Here is a 14,527-nt window from a genome sequence, read left to right as displayed (position 1 = left end):
ACGTTCCATCCCACAATCAATTCCCTTATATAACTAAAGAATTTCTAGATCAACTTCGACCAGTATGGCTTGGTAATCCTACAGGCAGTCAAGCTCTGATACCAACACTGTCAGGACCCCGACTCAATGTCACATCGATCTAGCATGTAACACCTCATATCACTTTGTGGCCTCACGCACGGTATTCCCACGGGTGTCGCCTTACCTTTGCCCGGGACCGTTTGCGTCTTTTGGCACACGTATATGATAGTGTCGCTAGCATCCATATGATAAGGAGCCCGGGCTGACATGGCTAGTCGTAAACCCAAAGTGGCACAGACTTACAGGGACAGGCATCCATGACCCAGCATCGAACGTGTCGGTCATCGGCGAGCGAATCCAGGCTGTAGCACTGGGCTAGCAGGACTCCGGTGAACCGGGCTGTAGCGGGCTAACAGGACTCCGGTATTCATCGCGTGACATTTCCTCGAAGGGACAGACACAGGAACGAAGAAGGACACATGCCGGCCAGCCTAAGTGTTCCGGAGCAGCAGCAAGCTACCATGGCTCAGTGGAAACACTAGGAGACATTTCCCGGTAAGAGAGGCTACTAAGGATAAACAACTAGATAGCCAGATCCCACACATACCAAGCATTTCAATAACATACACACAATATGCTCGATATGTGCAAATACAACATGGCATCACAACATGACTCTACGACACAAGTAATTTATTCGATAGGCTCCGAGGAGCGAGACATTACAAACATGGGTCTCATGACCCAACAATCAGAGCATACAAGTCAAAGCACAAGCGGAAGCTATCATGTCTGAGTACAGACATCTATAAATGAAAAAGGCTGAGAAGCCTGACTATCGATCAGATCCTGCCGAGGGCACAAGATCGTAGCTGAGGTATCAAGCTAAACGTCGAAGACCACGCGAAACTACTAGTGAGACCGAAGTCTCTCTGCAAAACATAAAATAGGCAAACGTGAGTACAAATGTACCCAGCAAGACTTACATCAGAACTAACTACATATGCATCATTATCAACAAAGGGGATGGTGGGGTTTAACTGCAGCAAGCCAGCTTTGACTCGGTGGCTATCCTGAACTACGACTGCAATGTAACTCTTTTGAGGTGGCGCACACGAGTCCACATATTCACCAACCAATACACCACTATGGATCCGCTCCCGTCTCCCTACGAGAACGCCATCCATAGCACTCACGCTTATCTTGCGTATTTTAGAGTATCCACTTTCACTTGTCTATGAACTGATATAAGCAACCCAGAAGTCCTTTACCGCGGACACGGCTATTCGAATAGATGATGTTAACCCTGCAGGGGTGTACTTCTTCACACACGCTCTCACCACTTACCGTCGTTTACACGACATGTACTCGGCAACCTTCAAGCGGAAGCCCAACGTGGGTGTCGGCCACGGCCTGCCTAAACACTCAAGTCTCTAGTCCAGGTTTATCGCCTATTCGGGTTCCATCCATGAGGAGATCCGGCCGGAGTTTCGCTCACAGCCCCAAACAATGTGAACAGGGTTCCGTGACACCAAACGGGCGCCCGGTTTACCCGGCCACGTGCCTACCGCATCACAGCCCACCCCTACGGTCAGCGCTGCGCACGGCCTCCAGCATACTACAAACACCAGAAACTACTTGCAACTCCTGGACAGAGGACAAGGGTGATCAAGAAGCCGAGAGGGTCCATTGGTTTCGGGCCCAATGCGTGGTAGTAGCTGAATCATGGATCACAAATACAGAACTCAGTTCCTGAGGACGGCTGCAATGAGACAACCCACCATGTACTCCTACATGGCCTCTCACCGCTACCTTTACCAAATCGTGTTCACACACTTAGCTCACACACAGTAGGACATGTTCACACACCTCTGATTCATCCCCGATGAATCAGACCTGACTCAACTCTAAGCAGTAGCAGGCATGACAAACAAACATGAATGAGTAGGCACAACAGGGCTCAAACAACTCCTACTCATGCTAGTGGGTTTCATCTATTTACTGTGGAATGACAGGTCATGCAAAGGATAAAGGGGTTCAGCTACCGCAGCAAGTAACAGATGAATCGATGTTGTCCTAATGCAGTAAAAGAGAGCAGGAGCGAGAGAGTGGGATTGTATCGGAATGAACAAGGGGGTTTTGCTTGCCTGGCACTTCTGAAGATAATATAGCTCTTCATCGGTGTCATCGATCACATCGGCGGTACACGTCTATCGAGAGGGGACAATTACCGGCAAATACAGAAAAACACGATCAATGCAATGCACAATATGATGCATGCTATGACATGGCAATATGAATGTGTTTGGGCAAATGCACCTAAAACCAGATTAAATGAAGTTGGTTTGAATCCAAGATTCAAATTCGAACTCCATATGTGGTTATTTAAATGTCATTCACTTCCTTTGCCCTAAACAGTAGTGATAAGTTGTTCTAACATGCATGAAAATGGTACAGATGGATTCCTTGAATTTTTCTGATAATTTTTCATATATAAATTATTTAATTTGGAGTTACGGTTGAATTTCTATGATTTATTGAAGTTTTAGCTATTTTTTGGAATTTCCTGATTATTTTTAAATCCAGAAAATACTTATTGCGTCAGCCCCACATCACAGTGACGTCAGCAGGTCAACTGGGCGCCCCAGGTCAAACCTGACGTGTGGGGGCCACACGTCAGTGACACAGGAGCTAATCCCGGTCAAACCCAGCGCTAACTTGGGTTTGACCAGGGGTGGGGCCCACAGTCAGTGGCTTAGGGGGGTGGTTAGCGCGTCATTAGTGGCTAATGACAGCGCCAAGTCACTGGCCACCGGAGTTCGGCCGGCGGCGACCCGAAACGCGGCGGAAGTTCACCGGGGTTGCGCTATGGGCGGCGGCTGGACGCGCGAAGGGCACCAGAAGGTAGCCCGTGCCCGTGCGCATCTAGGGGGGCCAACGGGAGGTGCGGGGGTGGCCGGGGTTCGCCGGAGTGGAGCCCGAGGCGGCGGCCGGAGCTCGGGCCAGGGCGACGCGGTGGCTGCAGCGCGTTAGCCGGAGAGTAGAGGAGCGCGTCGGGACCCTGGGAACCTGGAGAGCACGCGGGAGCTACTGGAGCGAGCGGAAGAGCTCCGGGGCGCGAGGTTCGCCGGCCATGGCGATGGCCGGAGCTCGGTGCTTGCGGGGACGGTAGCTACGGCACGAGAACGAGCAGGGGGTTAGAGGGGAAACGGAGTGGAGCTCACAGGGGTTGCGACGGTGGCCTCGGGGAGCTCGGGGAGGCACCGGAGCCGACGAATTTGACGAAGATGGCCGGCGGTCCCGAGGTTGAAGAAGACATCGAGGGCGGTGTTGCGGCACGTCTGGGGCCTCGTGGCTCGTTGAGGAGGTAGAGGGAGGACCGGCGGAGCTTCCTGGGACGTCGGTGAGCCGTGGGATGGCCGGTAGCCACGGTGGCTCTCGTCGGTGGCGGCGGCTCCGTTCGGGGAGGGGAACAGAGGAGGGGGGGAGAGTGTTCGGGGAAGAGAGAGGGAGCAGCGAGGGAGGAAGAGGGGCGAGGGGACACGAGGCGTGAGGGGGAGGCTCGGGAACGCCTCGGTGGAAGCAGGAGGTGGCCGAGGCGGCATCGGCGCTCGCCACCGAGCTGCTTCGGTGCGAGGGGAGGAAGATGACAAGGGGGAGGAGGTGGGCTGGGCCGGCCAGGTGGGGGAGCTGGGCCGGCTCTGGTGGGCTGCACGGGTAAGGCCAGGTACTTCCTTCTCTCTCTCTCTTATTTCTATTCTGTTTTATATTTTTCTTCTGTTTTTGTTTTATTTAATTCTTTTGCCACTGTTTTGAATTAAAAATAATAATTCAAACAATGCCAAAGCTCCTCTGAATATTTTATATTGCTAGATGGACTTTTCCAAAAGCTTATAAAATATTTTAGGGGGTATTTGAAATTATATTCTAATTATATGAATATAATTCAAATTCAAATCGCTAATGAATTAAATCCAAAGTCCCAAAAATAAATCCTTAAAAAATGTTCAATATTTTGGTTGGGACCAGAACCCTTACCAAAAATTATCAAATATTTAAAAAGGCATTTTTGGAGCAATGAATGAGATTTCTAGGGTTTTTGCCCCTCTTTTATTTAAGTTTTTGAGGCTTCCAAAATTCCTCAGTTCAAATTTTCAGAATTTAAACATGATGCACACATGAGCTAGCCTAGAGCACTACCAGCAGCTAGGGATGTGACACCTTGAGTCCGCGAAACCCAAGGGAAAATGCTAGGTTGTTAGTGCAAATGGTAAAACCAAGGTTGGGCCTTGCTGGAGGAGTTCTATTCAAAGCGAGCTGTCAAGGTTTTCCCATTATAACCCAACCATGTAAGGAACGCAAAATCCGGGAACATAAAACCGATATGATGGAAACTAGGGCGGCAAGAGTGGAACAAAATACTAGGCATAAGGCCGAGCCTTCCACCCTTTACCAAGTATATAGATGCATTAATTAAATAAGAGATATTGTGATATCCCAACAAAATATCCATGTTCCAATATGGAACAAACTTCAATCTTCACATGCAACTAACAATGCTATAAGAGGGGTTGAGCAAAGCGGTAACATAGCCAAACAACGGTTTGCTAGGACAAGGTGGGTTAGAGGCTTGGCTCAACAATATGGGAGGCATGATAAGCAAGTGGTAGGTATCGCGGCATATGCATAGCCAAAGAGCGAGCAACTAGCAAGCAAAGATAGAAGTGATTTCGAGGGTATGGTCATCTTGCCTGAAATCCCGCAAGGAAGAAGAACGAGTCCATGAAGAAGACAAACGGGCATAGGCGAACTGGTCCTCACAAACCCGACCTCATCCGAAACAACCCGAAGAAGTAACACTGGAAAGAAGCACACAACATAGTAAACAACCAACACATGAACATGGCATGATATGCGGGATGCGGTATGCGGTGCATATGCATGATTTGGGAAAGATTGATTAAACTTGGCATCAACTTGGAAATCCAAGAGTGCCACTGGAAAGGTTAGTTGATTTCGGTTGAAATCGATATAAAGATCACCGGAAATGGATGCACGGTTTGGAAATGGCAAGCAAAACCAATATGGCACCGGTCTGCGATAAACAGCAAGTAGCCTTCTAAATGCATCAAGATAAATAAGCTACTACACTCAAACATGACAACAAAATACATGTCAGGGATCCACTCAAGATGCTTGACAAAAGATGAACACTGAGCTACGGCTAATTCACTCAATAGCAAGCTCAAACAAGCATGGCAAAAATGCAAAAGAGAACAGGTTTCAGACAGGGATCCACTCAGGAATTTATCATCAGGAAGCAATGTTTAGAGCACGATAACTACATGCTATAGGAACATATCATGGCAAACCAAGGCATGTAATGAAGCTACTCAAAGCATATAACAAAAGTTCCTTACTAACCATGAGCCAAAAGGGATCAGAAAATACAATTGCAAGCATGTGAACATAGCAAAAACATAGTGAAAACTGGAGCATGGCAAAACAGATATCAAGTAGGCATGTTTACGAGATCGATGCACTCACTACAAAGAATGGCATGATAAACTAATTATACACCCAGCAAGTAGACATGGCATAGAAGCTAGACATGGCAATAACAACAACATAGCATGCACGGATCAACAACAACAAGCTTGGCAAAATCGCTAAACATGTTAACAATCTGCCAGGAACATTTTATAACAAAAGTAGAGCTCGATTGACTCAATCTAGGGTGCTCCATAAATGCAAACAAAGACATGGATGGATAGTGCACCACAATATCTACAAAACATCCTTACTGATCATGCTCAAAAGAGGCACGGATCACTAGGAAACAACATGAACATATAGCATAAAAATAATGACACGACAAGGACTAAGTGAAATTCTAAGTCCCTGAAATCAGCATCATTGAGTAAGCTGCTTTGCATGCTTGTGCTAGTCACCACAAAGATCACAAAAATACATGGCATACACCCCTGTAAAGATGGCATGACATACCTCAAAACACATGTAGAGATCAGGATCATAGCATGCACACATTAATCAATGCAAAAATGACAAAAGTGCATTTGCTGAAACAGATCTGAAACTATCATCACATAGCCCTCTTCCAACAGCATTTCGGGCATCAAGATGAGCTCAAAGGAAAATGATGCAATGAGATGAAATGATGTACTCGTCGAGACAAACATTTTGATATGCCACATGCACGAATCGGAGCCACGATGAAAGAGTTATGATGCGATGAACAGGGGCATAAAATATGAGGATTTGAGGACTTGGTCGTTTCGGAAAAAAACAAATGAGCATGTTTTAGTTTAACGATGCTCAGGGCGGCGGGTAGAAGGGCTTCTCACCCGCGTAGCCTTGGGCCGGAGAGAGACGGAGCTGGGCCGGTCGGAGCTGGGCCGGACCACGAGGCCCACGGGGGAGGTCAACAGGGCGACGTGGATCGGGCTCCTCCCAATCTCGCGCAAAGTGATGGTGGCGCGCCGGTGCTCCGGCGAGCAGGTGTCGGCGGGGATGAGCGGGGGACGGGGCGGCGCCGACCGAGGACGCGCGCCGGCGGAGGAGAGGAGCTCGTTCCGGCGGTCGGCAGGCGGAGAGGGCGCCGCGCTCCGGCGAGGCTCGACGTCGTTCGGCGAGGAGGCGGCGATGTCTGGCGACGGGGCACGACGGAGTGAGGAGGCGCGGCAAGTGGCGTGCTCGGGTGCTGGATCGGCGGCGGCGAGCGGCGTACCAGGCCGGTAGGGCCGGATCTGGGTAGCGGCGGGCTCGGCGGCGGCTGAGCGGGCAGGAACCAGCGGAGTGACACGTGGCGCGACGCGGTTGGGTGCGGGCGACGGCGGCGCTGACGTGGCAGCCCACGATTGGCCGGGGCGACATGGAGGGGAGCGGCGGACATGTCCGGCGCTGCGCAGATGCATCCGGACACGCGGAAGAGGAGTGGATCTAGGTTTAGACCCGGATTTCGGGGGAGATGCACATATTTATAGGTAAAGGGAGCTAGGAGAGTCCAAATGAGGTGCGGTTTTCGGCCGCGCGATCATGATCGAATGCCTGAGATGATGGAGGGGGTTTAGGTGGGTTTTGGGGCACTTTGGAAGGGTGTTGGTCTGCAACACACACGAGGCCTTTTTGGTACCTCGGTTAACCGTTGGGGTATCAAACGAAGTCCAAATGGCATGAAACTTGACAGGCGGTCTACCGGTAGTAAACCAATGCCGCATGACAAGTGTCGGTCCAATCCGAAAACGTTTAGCACCCGCACACGAAAAGAGGTAGAAAGGGACACCGGGTGACATAGAAGCGCCGGATTGCAATACGGACAACGGGAAAAATGCTCGGATGCATGAGACGAACATGTATGCAAATGCGATGCACATGATGACTTGATATGAGATGCATGAAACGCAAGCAATGACAAGGCAACAACAGCGAATAACTGGAGGACACCTGGCACATCGGTCTCGGGGCGTTACAAGCGTGATCCAGGTGATGCTCTTGCGCCGGATTCTCCCCTGTCAGGCGCGTCAAGAGCCCATGTGGAAGTTCAACCCGGTCGGTCCCTGGACCCTGCAGCGGTTCTTCGGCACGAAGCACGAACACATGTGGAAGCTTCTCTTCAAGACCCAGAAGTCATGGCCGGATACAACCGAAGACCTCCGCTATGACAGCACCCATGCCGCGACCCCCATAAGCTTTTTGATAACCTTACTTTACGAGTCTAAGGAGCACACTAAACTCTCCATTTTCTTTTGTAGGGTTGGACAAAGAAAGTGGAACGGATTCACTATCCGGCTCCATTGCCTGAAGACTCAGCTATCTGTTGACGAGGATGCTGGTCCCGGCACCGTACCAGGCGCCGGAAAAGAAAACCAAGGAGAAGGGCAAGTAGGCCAAGAGTGGCCTCCGCCATAAGGGTGCTTCAGACATAGCATTCGAGGACATCGGAACCCTCTCATCTGCTGACAAAGATGAAGAGGAGGAAGAGAGCAACTCCCCCCCTAAGGGGGAGAAGAAGAAAAGGGTAGCCTCCACTGATCTAGAGGCGGAGGTGTCCAAGAAAGGGAGAACCTCCCTTACGGATGACTCCGAGTCGGACGCCGACGAGTGGCACCCCAGGCCAAAGCCCCTGGCCGAATCGTAAGTACTCAAAGGAATATATATTATATATGTCCGGCTTTTTCTGGCTTATAGTTATAACACGCTTAAATTGCATGCTGCAGTCTGGTTCATGTCCTCCCCTAGCGATCTTCCTCTACTGGGACTTTGCTGGGTCCGAACATGATGGAGAGCGATTCGCCTCCACCAGCTTCATCCCCCACTATAGTGAACAACACCGAGGTGTCGTCCCAAAGGACCCTTCCGGAACAGGGAGAGGTGCCGGAGGCTGCCAAGACGGTGCCGAAGGGTGACACCTCGGCCACAGAGAACATGGGGGAACCAACCCCCATGGAGACTGGAGACGGGGGCCATGTCCAGTTTGGCCCCAACCAAATGTCGCTCCGGAAACCCACACGGTTCCGGAAATACATGAGCAACCCTCCTTGCGAGAAGGGGGCGTGCCTACTACATCGGCGACCTCTGTCAATGTGGAGGCGCCGTACACTCTGGTGAGAGCGCTTTAGAGCGCCACCATTGTGGAAGAACATCGTACCCTTATGGGTACGGTGATTGTAAAGGTTCTGTCCGTGAAAATCGGACTGAGCGAAGCCTACACTAGCCTTTTAAGAGGACTTGAGGTATGTGCTTTATAGTATCTTTTAGTTGTATAAAAAATGCCTGTGTATAGATAGTAGCCCCTGAGACTCTGTTCGGTGTTCGGAAAGAAAAAACGAAAAGATCTAATAACTCATGCAGGAAACTAACGTACATATCTATTTGAAGAAACAGGCTGCAAAGCAGGCGTCAGCTGCCCATGCCGCCGAAGCATCCGAGCTAAGTCGGAAGTTAGAAGAAAAGCAAGGTATGTAATACCGAAACACGTCTGAAATGATGTCAGCTATGATGTGGTATCCCAATGAGTTTTATAATTATGTTTGCAACTGATACATCTGAGGTCGAGGCCCTCAAGAGTGCGCTGGCCGAGGCCAAGAAGGAGGCAGAGGAGGAACGAGCCTCCCACCTTAGACATGAATCGCGGGTGGAGGAAGTCCAGCAAGAGCTCAAAGGTGCCATAGGCAAATGCGAGTCCTTAGAGTGCAAGAGTTCGGAGCAAAATTCCAAACTTGCTAAGGCACTCCAAAGCGCACAGGAAGCCCGGGCCAAAGCCCAAAGCGCTGTCCAGGAAATCCAAGAGGTAAAGAAAATTGTGGCGGGTAAGGCCTTTAACATGCAAAGCAAATTTGTGAGGAAAAGGTATATCTTGCTAACCCGGATTTGGAGTTCTCCAGGAGTGTTTCCGGACCTGCCCCGGAGTGTTGCTGATGCTGCGGAGTTCTTCTAGGCCGAAGAGGAGAGCTCAACGGAGAAGCTGTTCTAGTTGCAGTACCTTGCGCTAGAGCATCTCGTTCCCCTCAGCGATCAGCTGAAGCAGTGGACCGAACTGCATGGGGTAGACGAATTGGCCATGAGGGATTTGATACTCCGTCTTGTAACACCCACAATGCGGCTATATATCTCCCACGTTTCGGGGCACGACTTAGAGGCATAGCCGCATGGTAGGCATGTCACAAGAGGGGTAATCTTTACACATCCCATGTACTGAATAAGGAAGGGATAAAGAGTCGGCTTACAATCGCCACTTCACACAATACATAAATATATCATACATGATCCAAGGTACAATCAAAGGTCTGACTACGAAACCAAAATAAAGAAAGACAACCCCAAATGCTAGATCCCCGATTGTCCCAACTGGGCTCCTCTACTGATCATCCGGAAAAGAAACATAGTAACGGCCCGAATCCTCGTCGAACTCCCACTTGAGTTCGGTAGCGTCCCCTGCACTGGCGTCATCGGCACCTGCATCTGTTTGGAAGTATATGTGAGTCACGGGGACTCAGCAATCTCACACCCGCGAGATCAAGACTATTTAAGCTTAAGGGTAGGAAAGGGTAGTGAGGTGGAGCTGCAGCAAAGCACTAAGCATATATAGTGGCTAACTTACGCAAAAGAGAGCGAGAAGAGAAGCAAAGCACGGTCGAGAAGCTAATAGTGATCAAGAAGTGATCCTGAAGCTACTTACGTTCAAGCATAACACGAGACCGTGTTCTCTTCCCAGACTCCGTCGAAAAGAGACCATCACGGCTACACACGCGGTTGATTCCTTTTAATTAAGTTAAGTGTCAAGTTCTCTTCAACCAGACATTAACAAATTCCCATCTGCCCATAACCATGGGCACGTCTTTCGAAAGTTCAAAACCCTGTAGGGGTGTCCCAACTTATCCCATCACAAGCTCTCACGGTCAACGAAGGATATTCCTACTCGCGAGAAGACCCAATCAGTCTCGGAATCCCGGTTACAAGACAATTCGACAATGGTAAAACAAGACCAGCAAAGCCGCCTGATGTGCCGACAAATCCCGATAGGAGTCACACGTATCTCATTCTCAGGGCACACCAGATAGGTCAAGCTACGAGTAAAACCAACCCTCAAGTTGCCCCGAGGTGGCCCCGCAGGTTGCCCGTTTCGGACCAACACTAAGAGGAGCACTGGCCCGGGGGGGTAAAATAAAGATGACCCTTGAGTATGCAGAACCCAAGAGAAGGTATATGGTGGTAGGTAGGTAAATGTTAAAACCAAGGTTGGGCCTTGTTGGAGGACTTTTATTCAAAGCGAACTGTCAAGGGGTTCCCATAACACCCAACCGTGTAAGCAACGCAAAATCAAGGAACATAACACCGGTATGACGGGAATTAGGGCGGCAATAGTGGAACAAAACACTAGGCAAAAGGCCGAGCCTTCCACCCTTTACCAAGTATATAGGTGCATTAAAGTAAATAAGAGATAATAATGATATCCCAGCAATATCCATGTTCCAACATGGAACAAACTTCAACTTCACCTGTAACTAGCAACGCTATAAGAGGGGCTGAGCAAAGCGGTAACATAGCCAAACAACGGTTTGCTAGGAAAGGTGGGTTAGAGGCTTGACATGGAAATATGGGAGTCATGATAAACCAAGTGGTAGGTAGCACGGCATAGCAAAAGAGCGAGCAACTAGCAAGAAAATATAGAAGTGATTTCGAGGGTATGGTCATCTTGCCTATAAAGTTCTCAGAGTTGACGAAAGCTTGATCCTCATTAGCGTACTCAACAGGTTCCTCGATCACGTACTCGTCTCCCAGCTCTACCCAAAGCAAGAACACAAGCAAAGGACCAACAATCAATCATGGTGCAATGCATAATTAACATGATTCAAAACATGGCATGATATGCGAGATGTGATATGCAATGCATTTGCGTGCTTCGGAAGGGAAAGAAATATCAAGGCATCAACTTGGCCAACCATGTGTGCCGCTGGAAAGATGAGATCATTTCGGTTGAAATCGATATAAAGATCACCGGAATCGGATGCACGGTTTGCAAATGGCAAGCAAAACAAGAATGGCACAATTCTGCGATTAACAGCACGATGCCATCTAGAATGCAACAAGAAACTAAGGTACTACACTCCAACATAACAAAAAAGCACATGTCAGTGATCTACTCAAGATGCTTGACAAAACATGAACACTGATCTACGGCTAAATCACACTCGAACAGGTTCAAGCAAATATGGCAAAAGTGCAAAAGATATCAGCTTCACAGACTTAGTGAAAATACTAACATGCTAGAAATAACATCAGGAAGCAATGTTTAGAGCAAGCAAACGACATTCTATAGGAACATATCATAGCAAACAAAGGCATGGCATGAATCTACTAAATGCATAGAACAAAAGTCCCTTACTGATCATTAGCCAAAAAGGCACAGAAGATATGATGGCACCCATGTAAACATAGCAAGTTTCATTGACGGTTTCAGACTTAGCAGAAAACAGAGCATGGCATAAACAGAATTATGAAGGCATATTTGCGATCTCGAATCACTCATCATAAAGACTTGCATGACAAGATAAGCATACTAAAAGCAAGAAGGCATGTTCATGAAGCTAACAATGGCAAGATCAAGTACATAGCAAGCATGGATCAACATTAACAACCATGGCAAAATTGATTAACATGTAAACAATCTGCCAGAACTCCAAAAGTCCTGATACTCCACATGAGTCATTTTTAGAATATATAAAAAATATTGGGCGAAGGTAGCACCAGAGGGGGGCCACCCACCATCCAAGAGGGTGGGGGCGCACCCTACCCCCTGTCTCGTGGCCCCCCTGGCAGGCCTTCGGTGCCCATCTTTGGATATATGTGGTCTTTTGCCCTAGAAAAAATCATAAGGAAGCTCTCAGGACGAAAATCCGCCGCCACAAGGTGGAACCTTGGCGGAACCAATCTAGGGCTCCGGTGGAGCTGTTCTGCTGGGGAAACATCCCTCCGGGAGGGGGAGATCATCACCATCGATCCTCTCATTGGGAGTGGGTCAATCTCCATCAACATCTTCACCATCACCATCTCATCTCAAACCCTAGTTCATCTCTTGTATCCAATATTTGTCTCAAAACCTCAGATTAGTACCTGTGGGTTGCTAGTAGTGTTGATTACTCCTTTGTAGTAGATGCTAGTTGGTTTATTTGGTGGAAGGTCATATATTCAGATCCTTTATGCATATTAATACCCCTCAGATTATGAACATGAATATGATTTGTGAGTAGTTATGTTTGTTCTTGAGGACATGGGAGAAGTCTTGCTATAAGTAGTCATGTGAATTTGGTATTCGTTCGATATTTTGATGAGATATATGTTGTCTCTCCTCTAGTGGTGCCATGTGAACGTCGACTACATGACACTTCACCATTATTTGGGCCTAGGGGAAGGCATTGGGAAGTAATAAGTAGATGATGTATTGCTAGGGTGACAGAAGCTTAAAACCTAGTTTACGCGTTGCTTCCTAAGGGGCTGATTTGGATCCATATGTTTCATGCTATGGTTAGGTTTACCTTAATACTTCTTTTGTAGTTGCATATGCTTGCAAGAGCGGTTAATCATAAGTGGGATGCTTGTCCAAGTACGGGTAGTACCTAAGCACTGGTCCACCCACATATCAAATTATCAAGGTATCGAACGTGAATCATATGAGCGTGATGAAAACTAGCTTGATGATAATTCCCATGTGTCCTCGGGAGCGTTTTCCTTTATATAAGAGTTTGTACAGGATTGTCCTTTGCTACAAAAAGGATTGGTCCATCTTGTTGCTCCTTATTTACTTTTATTACTTGTTACCCATTACAAATTACCTTATCACAAAACTATCTGTTAATGATAATTTCAATGCTTGTAGAGAATACCTTACTGAAAACTGCTTATCATTTCCTTCTGCTCCTCGTTGGGTTCAACACTCTTACTTATCAAAAGGACTACAATAGATCCCCTATACTTGTGGTTCATCAAGACTCTTTTCTGGCGCCGTTGCCGGGAAGTGAAGCGCCTCTGGTAGGTGGAATTTTGTAAGGAAAATTGATATAGTGTGCTCAAATTTACTGTCACTTGTTACTATGGAACATAATCCTTTGAGGAGCTTGTTCGGGGTATCTTCACCCAGACCAGTAGAGCAAAGAGTTGCTCCTCAACCTACTTAACCTACCGAAAATGTTTTCTTTGAAATTCCTTCAGGTATGATAGAGAAACTGCTGGCTAATCCTTTTACAGGAGATGGAACATTGCATCCCGATTTGCACCTAATCTATGTGGATGAAGTTTGTGGATTATTTAAGCTTGCATGTATGCCCGAGGTTGTTATCAATAAGAAGGTCTTCCCTTTATCTTTGAAGTGAAAGGCATTGACATGTTTTAGGCTATGTGATTATATTTGATCATGGAACTACAACCGATTGAAATAGGAATTTATCAGAAGTTTTATCCTATGCATCTGGTTCATCATGATCGTGATTATATATATAATTTTTGGCCTCGCGAAGGAGAAAGCATCCCTCAAGCTTGGGTGAGGCTTAAGTCAATGTTATATTCATGGCCCAATCATGATCTCTCAAGAGAAATTATTATTCAAAAAATTTATGCTCGGCTTTCTCTCAATAATCGCTCCATGCTTGATACTTCTTGTACTAGTTCTTTTATGATGAAGACTATTGAATTCAAATGGGATTTATTGGAAAGAATTAAACGCAACTCTGGAGATTGGGAACTCGACGAAGGTAAGGAGTCAGGCATAACACCTAAGTTTGATTGTGTTAAATCTTTTATGGATACCGATGCTTTTCGTGAATTTAGCACTAAATATGGACTTGACTCTGAGATAGTACCTTCTTTCTGTGAATCATTTGCTACTCATGTTGATATCCCATGATTCCATTGCAGTAAAAGTAGTTGAACCTATTAAATTTGAAGAAAAGACTATCACTTATAATGTTGATCCTATTGTTCCCACCGATTA

Source organism: Triticum dicoccoides, chromosome 2A, assembly GCF_002162155.2.
Source record: "Triticum dicoccoides isolate Atlit2015 ecotype Zavitan chromosome 2A, WEW_v2.0, whole genome shotgun sequence".
In the NCBI taxonomy this organism is placed as follows: domain Eukaryota; kingdom Viridiplantae; phylum Streptophyta; class Magnoliopsida; order Poales; family Poaceae; genus Triticum; species Triticum dicoccoides.
Note: the sequence above shows the minus strand (reverse complement) of the source record.